The sequence below is a fragment of the Papio anubis genome, chromosome 12, assembly GCF_008728515.1.
Source record: "Papio anubis isolate 15944 chromosome 12, Panubis1.0, whole genome shotgun sequence".
Classification (NCBI taxonomy): Eukaryota; Metazoa; Chordata; class Mammalia; order Primates; family Cercopithecidae; genus Papio; species Papio anubis.
The window spans coordinates 90,988,451-91,001,753 of NC_044987.1; the positions used below are offsets into that span (position 1 = coordinate 90,988,451).

At 31.5% G+C, this 13,303-nt stretch overlaps 1 protein-coding gene across 4 annotated transcripts in view; it reads left to right on the plus strand.

The window, feature by feature from the left end:
* The window catches only part of ELP4 (elongator acetyltransferase complex subunit 4), a 257,266-nt gene that overhangs the window by 116,262 nt on the left and 127,701 nt on the right, over positions 1-13,303 (plus strand). The gene's annotated exons all lie outside the window — the stretch shown is intronic.

Here is a 13,303-nt window from a genome sequence, read left to right on the forward strand (position 1 = left end):
CCTTGAATCTTCAGTGCTACCCTGTCAAACAGGTTGTTTTACCTCTGTTTCCATAGGGTCACCCACTTAATAAGTAGCAGGCCAGTGTCCTTACCTGACTTCAAACCTTATCATCCTCAGCATTAGATTATATGGCTTAACTAATCATCACAAAAACCCTGCAAGATAGCTGTGATTTCAATTGCAAAGGCAACTAAACTAAAGTTAAATGATTATCCAATATCCCATATCTGTTGTACATTTTAAGCTGGTATTCAAGCTCAGATCTGGTTAACTCAAAAATTTAAACTCCTTCCCCTCTGTCACACTGTATCCTATGTGTCCTGAATTATTAACTACCTTTGATGACACTAAGTTTCTATTAGGAAAAAAAAGTTATTGGCTAATATTGTAATTATTCTACATTTTTAAAAGAAAATTATTAGTGTAAAATATTTGATAAATTAGTACATATAAAAGATTAAACAAAGAGTTCCATTCTAGACAAGAGAGAAAAAGATAAATATGCTTCCTTTTGCATAATTGCAAAGCAAAGAAAAACAATTATGAAAAAAATATGTGTATATATGTAACTTTAAATTTTATTCTAATAGGGCCTCTGTGAGAAAACGGAAAGAAGGAAAAGGAAAACACTTTTTTAAAGCCATTTTGTTGGTGATCATCTTTATCACTTAAGGAAGAGATTCCCATTGTGGATGTCTGTGACAGTGAATCCTGTACCCTCATTTAAGGGAACAGCAGATACTATCAGATGACCTCAAGTCAGCCTATCTAGACCACTGATAAAATAATGAGTGAATGATGTAGTGATCTCGATGTTTGAACCTGAAACAATATTTTAACTTTGATACTTTACAGATATATTTAAGCCCCTGTATAACTGGAAGATAGATTAAATTTATGCTTCTTAACATAGCAGTAAAGAGACTCCTTTGAAATAGACAGAGCAAAATATAGGGTCAGATTTTGGTAATGAGTATAAAGTTATATAGTGTGACAAAGAATTAAGACATATTCCTCAAAACAGAGAATGTCTTTTTTTAAAAAAAAAAAACTGCACAGCCTTCTAGAATTTTCCCAATTTTCAATCTCTCATTCCTAGACAGTTTTTGCAAAGTTATCATATAGTAGTCTTCTAGCCCTAATACCAATTGAGTTATAAAAAACAAATAAATTTTCCCTTGCTCTTTGAACATGATATCTGACCATATATTTGTTTTTATATGAAAATGTTTAGGAGAAAATATAAAACATATACTTCTTCCAACCCATCATTATATAAATAGGTAAAACTTTTAATAACTTTTAAAGTCTGTCAAGGAAAATCAGTCTTTTGGCTAAGGAAAGAGAATAAGAATTGCAAGCAGTATGCTTGGAAAGGTAATCAAAGATGTACGAATACATATAACCAGGGCACTGTGAGTTTATTTAATAAAAAGTTACATGGTGATTACTATGGGCCAGTTGCAGTCCAAAATGCTTTTCAAATCTTAACTCATTTAATTCTCATAATAACCCCATATGGTTGGTACTGTCATTATCTTTTCCCAAGATCACTCAGCTAATGAGTGGCAGAATTTAGACTTAAGTAGTCTACCTCCTATTACCATAATCTTAACCACTGTGCTATGCTAATTGTTCCACAGAGATACTAGAGTCGAAATTTAGAAACAAACTGTGCACAAAGTAGCATTCAATGATAGAAAGAGCCTGAGATCTTAGAGGCAGATAGATCCAACTAGTTTCATAGTCTTAGTCAAGTCTTAATTTTTTCAGCCTCAGCTTCACCTGTGAAAATGGAACAAAAAGTATCCAGTTAAGAGGATTAGTAGTAACATGTACTTAAACAGTGCTGGCACATAGTAGGCATTCAATATATGTTAGCAGTTGTTATCTTCACTATTATTACTTAAACAGATCTCCAAAATTGAGGATTTGAACAGAGATAAGGCTACAAAAAATAAGGTATAAAAGTCTATCAAAGCAATAGAAATCTCCTGCCGCCTCTTTTTATGGAAGACACTGACAGGATCTTCTCACAGGTTAGGCCTGAGACAAACCAGGAGGCATAAATAAAGTCAGTTGGCCATCCAAATATTAGTAGCATCACTATCTTGAAACAAGACTCTTTAAACATCATACATCAGCTTCCTGTCCACTATGACCAGTGCCACCTCTGGAGATTGTAAGTTAGGGTTTAAATGGTGATTGAATAACTGTGGGTAATTTAACTTATACACTTATTTAACAATGCAGGCACTGTTCTAGGCACCTATAGGGATACAGTAGCTAACAAGACAAACAAGGTTTCTATTCTCATGGAACTTTTTCAAAAGATAGGATGGAACAGAAAAGTAGTATATGTGAGTTTATTGATACTTGAGCTTGGGTGTGGTAGTAGAGTGGTTTTGGGCAGAAATAGAAATGTGGTTGGATATCCTTGAAAATTTTATCATACATATAGTTGGCATGTATAGATAATAAAATTGTGGTACCTTTGAGTGCATTATATAAATTAACATTAGATTAAAGGTATTTTGTATAAAATATCCTTATTTCTTGAATTGTTAAACCAGCCAATTGGTGTTCTTACTTTAGTTATTAGCATTCTGTCAGACTTGTATAGTAATGATTAGTTACCCTTTATTATACTTTTGGCATGCTTCCCATGTTTAATTTCATTGTAGGGAAGGAACACATAGTTAAGGAAATTGCAAAGAGAGGGAAGAGTTAAAATAGGGAAAATAATGACATAGATTCAAAACTGATTTTAACTTATTGTTATAATAAGACTTTTGCAAGTAGAATGAACAATAATTATTTTTTAATTTGCCTTTGAAATGTTTTATGTTCAGTCCCACAACTTTGAACTTGACATTTTTTATTTCCTTCAGGTTAAAGATTATTTTCTTTAATGCCACAGAAAAAAAAATGGCAAGCATACTTTGGAACAAGTATATAAAAATAAATTCTAAATATCTGTTAAGAAAACACTAAAATTGTTCAACAAATATATTATGAATGTCTTAAGTGTATATATATATATATATAATCTTAAACAATTTTCCCTGTGAAGTAGTATTATTACTCATACTGTCTCTTGCTAGAATATAGTTTTAGTGTCTGCCCAAAGACGTTGAACTAAAACTGTGTGTGAAAATGGCTAAGTTAAATACAGACTTTGTTACATGCTGAACTATGGAGTAAAGTGTCATTAGAAGGAGCAGAACTACGGACGGCTCCCCTATATTCCGGCATTACTCAGTTCCCAGATCCCTGCTGTGTAGTTGTTCCACTCGCCAAGAAGCCTGTTAAAGAGCCCCCAAGAGCATGTGTACAGCCCTCCATGTTAATAGTTAATTGGTGAGGATGGCAAGATGAGAGGACAGCCGAACATGTGGTCTCTCAGACTCAAGCAGTAGACAGACCTTTAGTTATAATAACAGCAGCTGCTCACATTCTCACAACTCAACTGTTCAAAACTCTGTTGTTGAGTGAAGGAGGTTGTGGTGGATTGAAAGAAAAAAAAAAGAGAAAAGGTTACATCTAAGAAAAGGAACTAAAACACTATCTTTAAACTCTTCCCACATATTATTGTAATTGTGAGAATATTGCAACTTTTAAAAACTTTGGTGTAAATACCCATGTTAAAGGTTATTATATTTCAGCTACATTCAACATTCTGCTGCTTTGTCCTCCTTTTACTGTTAGAAACAGAAATGTTTTTGTACCCTTTGAAACTTTTTAATGAGTTATCTTTTTCTTTTGCAAAGTGGTAGCTTTAAAGCAATTACAATAGGATACTGTTTGACTTCCATATCTAGCAAGATATGAAACAGTAATTTGTTGGTCTATAAATGGGAATTGGCTTACCACTAGCAAAATTTGTCATCCATCTCCAAATTATGCAAACATTTTGTGGCTTTTGAAAATAATTAATTTTATTTTCAATTCCCAGTAACAGTTGCATGCTTGAAGAAAATAGTGACCAATAACATTTATTCTTTTTGGAAAAAGAAACTTAGTTTTGTGCCTTATGATGATTTTATTAATGAAGTGAAAAGAAAATAAATTTCCCCTAGTTTATGCATTTTTAAGTATAATCTGTGGCAAGTTGTTTTTGATTTGTATTTTTTAAAGCATTTTTACTTAAAATTGTCAGGAAATAAATATTGAAACACTTAAACTAATTAAACTAGATTACATTACAACACTTAAACTAAACATGTAAACACTTAAACTAATTAAAATTAGAAATGGAGAAAGTTATCTTTTACTGTTCTCACAGCAATTTTCAAAAAGAAAATTTACTTATTATTGTTAGTCTTTATTCAAGCTGTCATAGTCTACACTTTTAAGGAATTTTTAAATATAAACAACAACTTGATAAACCTCTCCCGAAGTACAATAATGCAAGAATGAAAACTCCTTTGACATTCTGGATCATAGAATATGTCATTATGTTTTTTCATTGTATAATAATTTTAAGTATTGCCAGAGTTTAATGTACTTGTCTAGAGAACAGTAGTTGGCAAACTATTTAGCTTTCCTTTATTCAATCAAATTTCAGATTTGAAACTACCCTATAGCATATTTTCATTTGTCATCATTGGCGCTTGGTGAATTAATAGCCTTATTCAATTTTTATCATATACCCAGTGTTTTGTAATAATTTGATCTGTAGAATTTTTTCCCAGCTATCTCGTTGAAGAAACTATTACTAGCATGTTAACTTATACCAAGGAAAATTCATTTCCTGATGAAAAGGAGGGAGAAAGGGCCTCGTTAAAATATGTCTGTTGAAAAATGAATGATATTTTATTTAGTGTATTATTTTAATTGATGTGTTTTCAAATTAATCTTCTATAACATTAATGTATTAGAGCTTTGAACCCACTGAAGTGAATGATACAGTATGTTTCTATATAGAGAAATTCAGAGCAAACCTTTTCACATCCATAAACTTTTTTGTTCATGCTGAGTATTTTAGCAGCTAAACTCTAAGTCAAGCAATGGACCGCTTTAGAACTAACCACTAATATGGGATTATGAAACGTGGACGCCAGTGGCCTTGTGAATTTGTCTCAGTGTGAAATCTTTTATTCTTAAAACAAGAACTAAGAATAATTGCATGGTGAAGAAAAATATACTTTTGTGAGTTTACAGCTATAAAATTTTGGAAAATATTTTTTATCTAATTGTTGATATGAACATAACACCACCTTCAGTCATATAACTTTATTTCAAATGATCTTTTTAAATGCACTTTATTAAGAAGAATATTTAAAGATGAAAATTACAGATTAATCTCTTGATCATAGCTGCAATTACTAAAGGATAAAGCCAGATATTCAGAGTGTCATTTTTTTATGAATTCTTAATCAGGATATTCTCAACTGAGAATCTGCCTTTAATGTTTTCAGATCTTCTTAACTAGTCTGAAATTGATTATAAGAAATTTACATATTTAAGAGTTTTAAAAGAAGCAGTTTTTAAAATGAACTAAATTATAGTATACCCGTTTCAGTTTTACATCATATTTATCAAATTCCAGTGACTTTGTGTCAGTATAGTAAGTTGTAAACAGAATCTGTTTTTCTTTAAAATAACAAATAGTCTAACTGTATTTCAATCCTTCTACCATAGACTTTGAATTCTTATAGCTCCAGCTTTTTTTTTTCTGTTTCAGACTACACATGCTGATAACTGGTTTTTAAAATCACATCATAGCTTGTATGCATTATACATATATATTTAATTTACTTTTTTGGACAAGGATGATTGAAACTTTTTACACAAATAAACTCTAATACACAAACTCTAAATTATCTATAAAGTTCTGCCTATATTGAGCTTAGTAGTATATGTATAACTTTCTCTTCGTGTAAATATGCATATTGAATGAGAACAGGATATATTTTAAATTGTCAGTAGGGTTCATTTTCATCTTTAAAAGAGAAGTACGATTCAGAAACTTTTCATTACACTTAATCTAACCAAAGCATGTTCAGTAAGCCATAAAAAAAAAAAAATTGGTTTAAAATATTTTTGGTTTCTCTAAAATAACTTTGTGATGTTCTTGTTCATATTGTTGTTCATTCTGTAGTTCCTATAATGGTAGTAGTTATTAGCTAAAGGGCTATTTAGGGCCAAACTTTTCAAATGTATCAATGATATAAATAGTGAAATGTCTCATCGCGGTATGGCGATTGAGTCATCTGTTTGGACATATGGAATCTTTGGCTACTGGACTGCATCGTCTTTATAATGCCCAGTGTCCAAGGATGGACACAACTGTTCTGGGAGCAGAAGGGGGAGTGGGGGGCCCTGTGTGTTCAAGCTACATGAATATGGTAGGAGAAAAAGAGGGAAAATGATCTTTTACATTATTTTTATCATAAACTATCTTCTATATCACTTTTTGTATATAGAAAACAAGTACAACTTTATTTAATTTTTCATTTATTTTACAAATAAAATTACTAAACTTTTTTTCTTTGGCATTGTAAGCTATCTGAAAAATACCTGTGAGAAAACATGAGTTTTGAGTTTTTCCTATTTATATAGTTGGATGCATGCTTTCCCTTAAAGAAAGATTAACGTCATCAAAAATAACTGATACTTATTTCTTAATGTTGAGACCAAACATGCTTGTAAACAATTATAATTTAAAGCTGTTTAAGTACCAGGTGAGATATTATGTCCTAGCATTATGTTTTAGCCCTTTGCTATTAATTACATTATTATTGCTATATGAAGAGTTCTTGCTTCTTTAATAATGTTTTCGCACCCTATGTAGTTAATCTTTAATGTTGGGAAGGACAGGGGAGAGATTAAATTAGCCTTGTAACCTCTTTTTCTTCCAGGCTGATGATAGAAAATAAAAGCTCTTAGCCACAAAATGTAACACTTAGAATTAATATTTAATTAGACTAGCAAATTGTACACTGTGGCTGAAAGCTTCCAAAGAGTTGTTAGTGCCACAATTGACCTACAGGTTTAATAATAACTCACTTCTAGAAGCAAGTGCCAGTTCAGCATAGTAGAGGCACTGTAAGAAAGTCCTGAGAGATTAAAATCAGCAAACCAAATGGCAGGCAAGGATTCCTGGGATGGAGCCTTCTGGAAAGCTGGGAGCTGGAATAGCTTTTAAGCCAGGATTCAGATGAGAACAGTGGGTGAAAAAGCTGATCCCTCCTGTTCTGGGAGCTTCTGGTTGTAGGCCAAAATCTTAGAACAGATTTTTACTAAATGTTTTTGCTGCAGCTATTAACTTACATTGAAAATCAAATATTGAATAATTTTTCTGTAAAATTTAGCAAATTTTTTGTGTAAACATTAGTTCTTAATTTCTTACATATTAGTACATAATATCTGTAAACTCAGATCATTAGATTATCAGATAGGTTTGGCGCTGTACATCTATGCTGTTTTGCTGTGACATGCTGTTTCCTTGTTCCCTGTATAGTTGATTTATATGGTTCATTTCTATATTATTTCATTACGGGCATTATGCAGAGCCTGAGAAAGAGATTGTGAAGTCTGTAGCCCAAGAATTTTTTTTCTTCAAGAAAGTATATATATCAACAAACATAATTCACAGGCATTCCTAATTTTTAAAGGCCTTATATTATAAAAATAATGCTATATTTTATGTTTATGGTGCACTTAAATTACAAGATAAATAATTCAACCTCCTGGTGAAACATTGGATCCTTATATTTTTGCAAAATTGATCTAGTGAAAATAAGACACCCTGAGTTTGAAAGTGTGCAGACTGAAAGGGGGGCACCTTACATAATTTATTGATAATATCTTAAATAATTAAAGAAAAGCTAGTCATTTGTTAAAAATTCAAGCAGGTGAGGACCTTGCCAGCAGAGGGAGTAGTCCTGTCTTCCGTCAGGTTCCCATCATTTTCCCACCTGCCTCAGCCTTTTTCCCAGCCAGTCTCCCATCTGGACCTGGCTCTGTCAACCTGCTCCTGATGACAGGCTATAATTTTGTATTCAATATGGGATTATTCTAAGCTGATTTTAAACTTTAGTATCTTTAACCTGCTACTGCATCACAAACATCATCTGGATGCTCTGTTTGATATTTGGATATTAGCAATTGTTTTTCCAGGCAGGGCGTGAGCTTTTGGACATCTGTGAATTGCATTTTAGGGTTTCAAGTATTAAAGTACTAAAAAAAGATTTCTGATTTAGGAAGTTTCCCATAAAACATTTTTAATCATGAAACACAAATTTTTCTGTGGGTAGATTTCTTAATATGAAACTAGACGTATAGTTAAGAAAAATGCCTATAATTAATTTTGAATATTATACTATTATTCTGTCCAGCCTGTTCATTTCAGTATTTTGTTCATCCCATTTCTGAGACTTTTCAGAATATGTAAGTTTTTTTAATGTTTTATAGAATAACTTACTGAAAAAGAAACAAAATTAATATAAATAAATGTTCTGCAAAGTATGTTTATTTGAATATTTGAAGCCAGTGTAAATATATTATAAACAATGTTTATGAAAGCAAAACGATGTGTTCTTTAAAAAGTCTCAATTATAAAGAACCACCATTTTCAAAACAAAATTTAGAATATTGAGTATTTGACCATGTAGAAAGCACAAAGAGTTGTGGCTCTATTACCTATTCCTAGTAAATTTTGATATCTTAGCAATTTTTTTCACCATCGAGGTTAGGAGTATTTACCACTAGCCCCTTCATGGATATGTTTTGAGCTTTAGGATAAAGAACCAAAATATGTTTGTTTTACAATTTTCCTATGTGAATATTACTATGTGATGCTAGGCAGAGAATGTTACATTTAGAGTTTTTTAATTTACAAAAGTTCCTCTGTATTCTAAAATTAACCTTTACTTTAAGTTCAGTGTTAAATCTGGAAAGATATAATCTAATACCTTCATCAGTTTATTACAAATATTCTAAATCTCATAATTATGAACAGAATTATTTTCCCACTATCAAATATTTTTAATAAAATAAAAATATAATCCACAGAAGCAAGTGACAATTCTGGAGGAAGTGGGGCAAGTTTGTAAAAAGTTATAAATGTGTAGTATAAATGATTTTATTATTTCATAGTCTTGATTTCTGTGGAATGGAAAACCTAATAAGCATGGAAAAATAAATGTCTCATTAAATATCCCCAGATTTATCCTTGGATCCAAGCTTATTTTTTGCATTATGTAACAAAGAAAGGTCTTAAGTTCTACTGTATTCGTGTTCTATGCAAGTCATTTTTCAGAAAATGTTGTTATAAATTGAGCTGTTGATTATGACATACTTGCTTTTATTGTGGGGATTCCCCTCCCCACTCTCTCCCAACACACACCCACTACATCATGTATTATGGTCAAACATAAAGTAACTTAAATATTTCTCTAAGTCTTTAACATTAACTTAATAGTGCTTTCAGGCTATTATAGCCCCAAATCTGATATTTGTGCCATACTCTAATGAGAGCTCTTCCTTTCATATTATTTTTGCTGTCTTTCTTAAATAGTATAGAGTAACTGAAGAACTTGCTCTTACTTGAGGCGTTGCATAAATGCTTTATGTTGATTGGTTTATTCCTTTCAAGCTTCTTGATAATTAAGTTATTGGTTAATTACTTCTTAATCCTCTTACTAAAATTTCTTCTGCAAATATATTTGTATTGGTACAAATTACATCTTTTATATTGTTGAGATAATTAGGTCTGGGAAAATAAAGAAATATTGAGGGTTTAAGGTATTCTGATTGTTACTTGGTAACTCTAAATAGGTATCTGAACTATTTTTATTAGAAAATTGTGGGAGCTTTAAATGGCAGTGATTAAATTTTTATCTCTTAACAAAATTCATAGTTTTGACTTTAAGAACTTTGAATTGAAAGGGAGCATTAAATTAATCTTCCTTAATTTAAAATCCATTTAACAGATTCGTTGTATCCTAATAAAAAATGTATTACCATTCTATAATGGCAAACAGGAAACATTTTATGAAACCAAACAGAAAACAGTCAAAACAAATGCTCTGAAGGTTTTTTTTGAAATTAAAATTGAAATACAAAGGTAGAAGACTGGACAATCTGATTTGCTTTGCTTATTTGCAACACCATTTGACAAATTTTAAATTTAAATGATTAATTAAATTATGTTGCAACAGAAAACTTTAAGAGCTCTTTATGTAACTTAATACAATGCTATTTGAGATTGCCAGCAAACTCTTAAAACTCCTGGACACTGGCTTTCCTCTCTTCTGGCTTCCCTCCTAGTCGTGTCTTGGCTACTGTCCAGAGCTGACAACTTTCACCCAGGAGCACAGGGAGATTTGTCTAGGATAAGAAGGATTTTTGAGCCATCCTACATTTTCACATCCAGATGGGCAAGGAGGAGGGGGGCAATATCATTGTACATACTTGGGTGATGTCATTATACCATACATACACCATAAGCATTAATTTACCCAGATTGGTGAATTCTGAATGTCCTTACTGAAATGTTCCATATTGGAAACTGTATTGTAACAACTTCAAAATTAATGCGAAGATTATGTTCAAATTTAAGTAATTGATGTACGAATACCTCTACTTGTCCATTTCTATTAATATACCGAAGACCAAAGGGGTTTTACATCTTGGCTAATAACATAAAAACACTTCGAATCTGTTAAGATGAGAATGTGGATGTTCTCAGATTAAGGCCTGTCCTCAGATCATTATGCTAAAGCTTTCTGAACACTGCTGGTTATATTATGACAATTTATTATCCATAGTGTATTCCTGCTAAGGTGAATTGTGATTATTATGCTTTTATGGGTTTTTTAAGCTGTTAATTTTAGATTCTTCTAAGTAAATTCACCTGCTTTTATCTAAAAGACTGTTTAGTATTAATATTATTATTTGAAAGACCTTTTGACAAGAATGGTTTTAAGGTAAGATTACATCAATAGATCATATTCGTTATGAAGCTTGGAGGTGCAGAAGTAATCTGTAACAATTTTTTTAACTTTTTAAAACACATGTAAGTTTATAAGCCCAAATGTCTTTTATGCTCCTACACATAACTAGGAGGTTGAATAAGTTTATAGTAAATATAAACATTTTCTCAGTCAGAACCTTAGATGTTATTCTTATATAATTTCCATTGCTTTTTATTCTATAAGTGTTTTTCAGATATCCCCACAACTTTCACAATTAATCTGGTCTGCCACATTATGCAAACAATTTTGCAAAATAAACCTGCAGAAAGCAGTAAGATCACTGTGAAACTATATAACTAATTTTGTGGTAATAGTATGATTAAAAGTTATTCTTGTATTAATACTTTATGAAAGTTTTTTCAATAGACTTTAGTTTATGATTAATAACTATGATGCAAACCTGTGAAACTCAGAAATAAATGAAATACATGAATGAGTTTCTGGAAAATTTTGAAATCTAGGCTGTACATATTTTTTACTTAGAATTCACTAGTTTTCCCTTTTCAAGTGGATAACTGATTTTTTTAAGTCTCCTACAAACTACCTTTAAAAGACTTATTAAGTTGATAAACATAATAGGATATAAAATGGTTTATTAGTAAATGTTAAGATTAAATGAAAAAAGCAAATCCTCTTTGAAATAAGCAAATGTCAGGTTGACAATTTAAATACACAGTACCTTGCTTATGCACTCTCAGAATGGAAATTTATCTCATCTTTAAACCTTGTAATTTCTATTATTCATATAATTGAGAAAGTCCTAGTTTATATCACGTAAATCTTGAATAGATGAGTTCTAACAAAAATTAACTTGTATCATTTCAGATTCAGATATTTAGATACAAAGGCTTAGTCTTTTATTTATAGATAAAAGGAAATCTGACCTTTTGATTAAGAAATATTGTCAGTAGCCTTTATAAATGCCTGTTCATCTGAGGGTCCATGACAGGAGTACTCTTCCCAGTTGAGTTTATCCTAAAAATGAAATGATAAGAGCCTGCTGGTTATTATCCATGATTCTTCTTAATGGGGGAACCACATGGTTATTCTTCATCTCCCACTTGTTCTCACCCTTTACTATCAACCCAGCCACACCCCACCCCCACCCCAACATTGTTCAATACTCAGCACAATGAATCATTTTCAAGTTGACTCATTGTGAACTGTATCCCAGCTGTTGGAATGTCTGGCAGACATTTTTGTTTGGGTGAAGAATAACTGGCTGAAACCCAACCTGGATGAGTTTGATATAATGGTCTTTGGCTAAAGAAATATTGAGAGGAACATGTTTATGGCCTCTGAAGCCCCTGTTATTCCTGGAGTAGGACCATCCCCTGTGGCACAGAACTGAAAGTAAGGAATCAATCTGGATTATTTTCTCACCATTGAATGAAAAATTGCCTTAGAAAAAATAGGCATTTCCAAATTATGTTTTTCTATACTTAGTGTGCCCACGTGATTGAACATATTAAAGACAATTAAGAATAATTATTTTTGCTAATTCTTTTTAACAACACTGATCCAAGGGCTGAAACATTCTTTATATAATGTGGAAACATTCTTTATATAACACACATTCCAACTTATGAAGGAGTTTCAAATACTGCCCTAGGTGTGAGTTAACCAGTCATTTCAACAGAATGTTTGGTGACACAGGCTACTATGTGTTTCATAATACCAAGTCAGGTAACATTGACCAGCCCTCTTTAATTTTCCATTCTTATGCCATCTTTGTAAAGGGACTTAAGAAACAAGAATATTAGTAAGCTCAGTTGTAATCATGTTTCCAGAAAATGAAAATCTTTTCTTATATTTGACCTCTTTCTAACAGGGGATATAGCAGGCTGATAAATTTTCTTGACTGTTTTGTATTTCCCATTCTCTTCTTCAAAGATTAGTTTTAAACTGGTGAGCATTACCATTGTATAAAATGAGAGTTTCAAAATTGCAAAATTTTACAAAACAAATTTTCAACTTATCTAGATCTGCTAAGCAAAAAATTGTCTAAGACATCATAGCATATAATCACAGTTTTCTGATCTACCACTCTGTCAGGGGCTAAAAGGAATACTCGATTTCCAGTAATTAAAGAATTAAAAAAAAAACCCTACCAGATATTTGATTATTATATTTTTATAGCCAGGAGATTCTCAGTATTTTAGAACTTTTGCTACTTAATAACTGGACATACTATGTTTGTAAACATATTAACCTATTGTTTTGATCTGGCAAAATGTGACATTTATTAAAATGTATTTAGCAGTATTTCAGTTCATCTCAGATTGTGTCGACAAATAAAGGATAGGCTACTGGTCTAA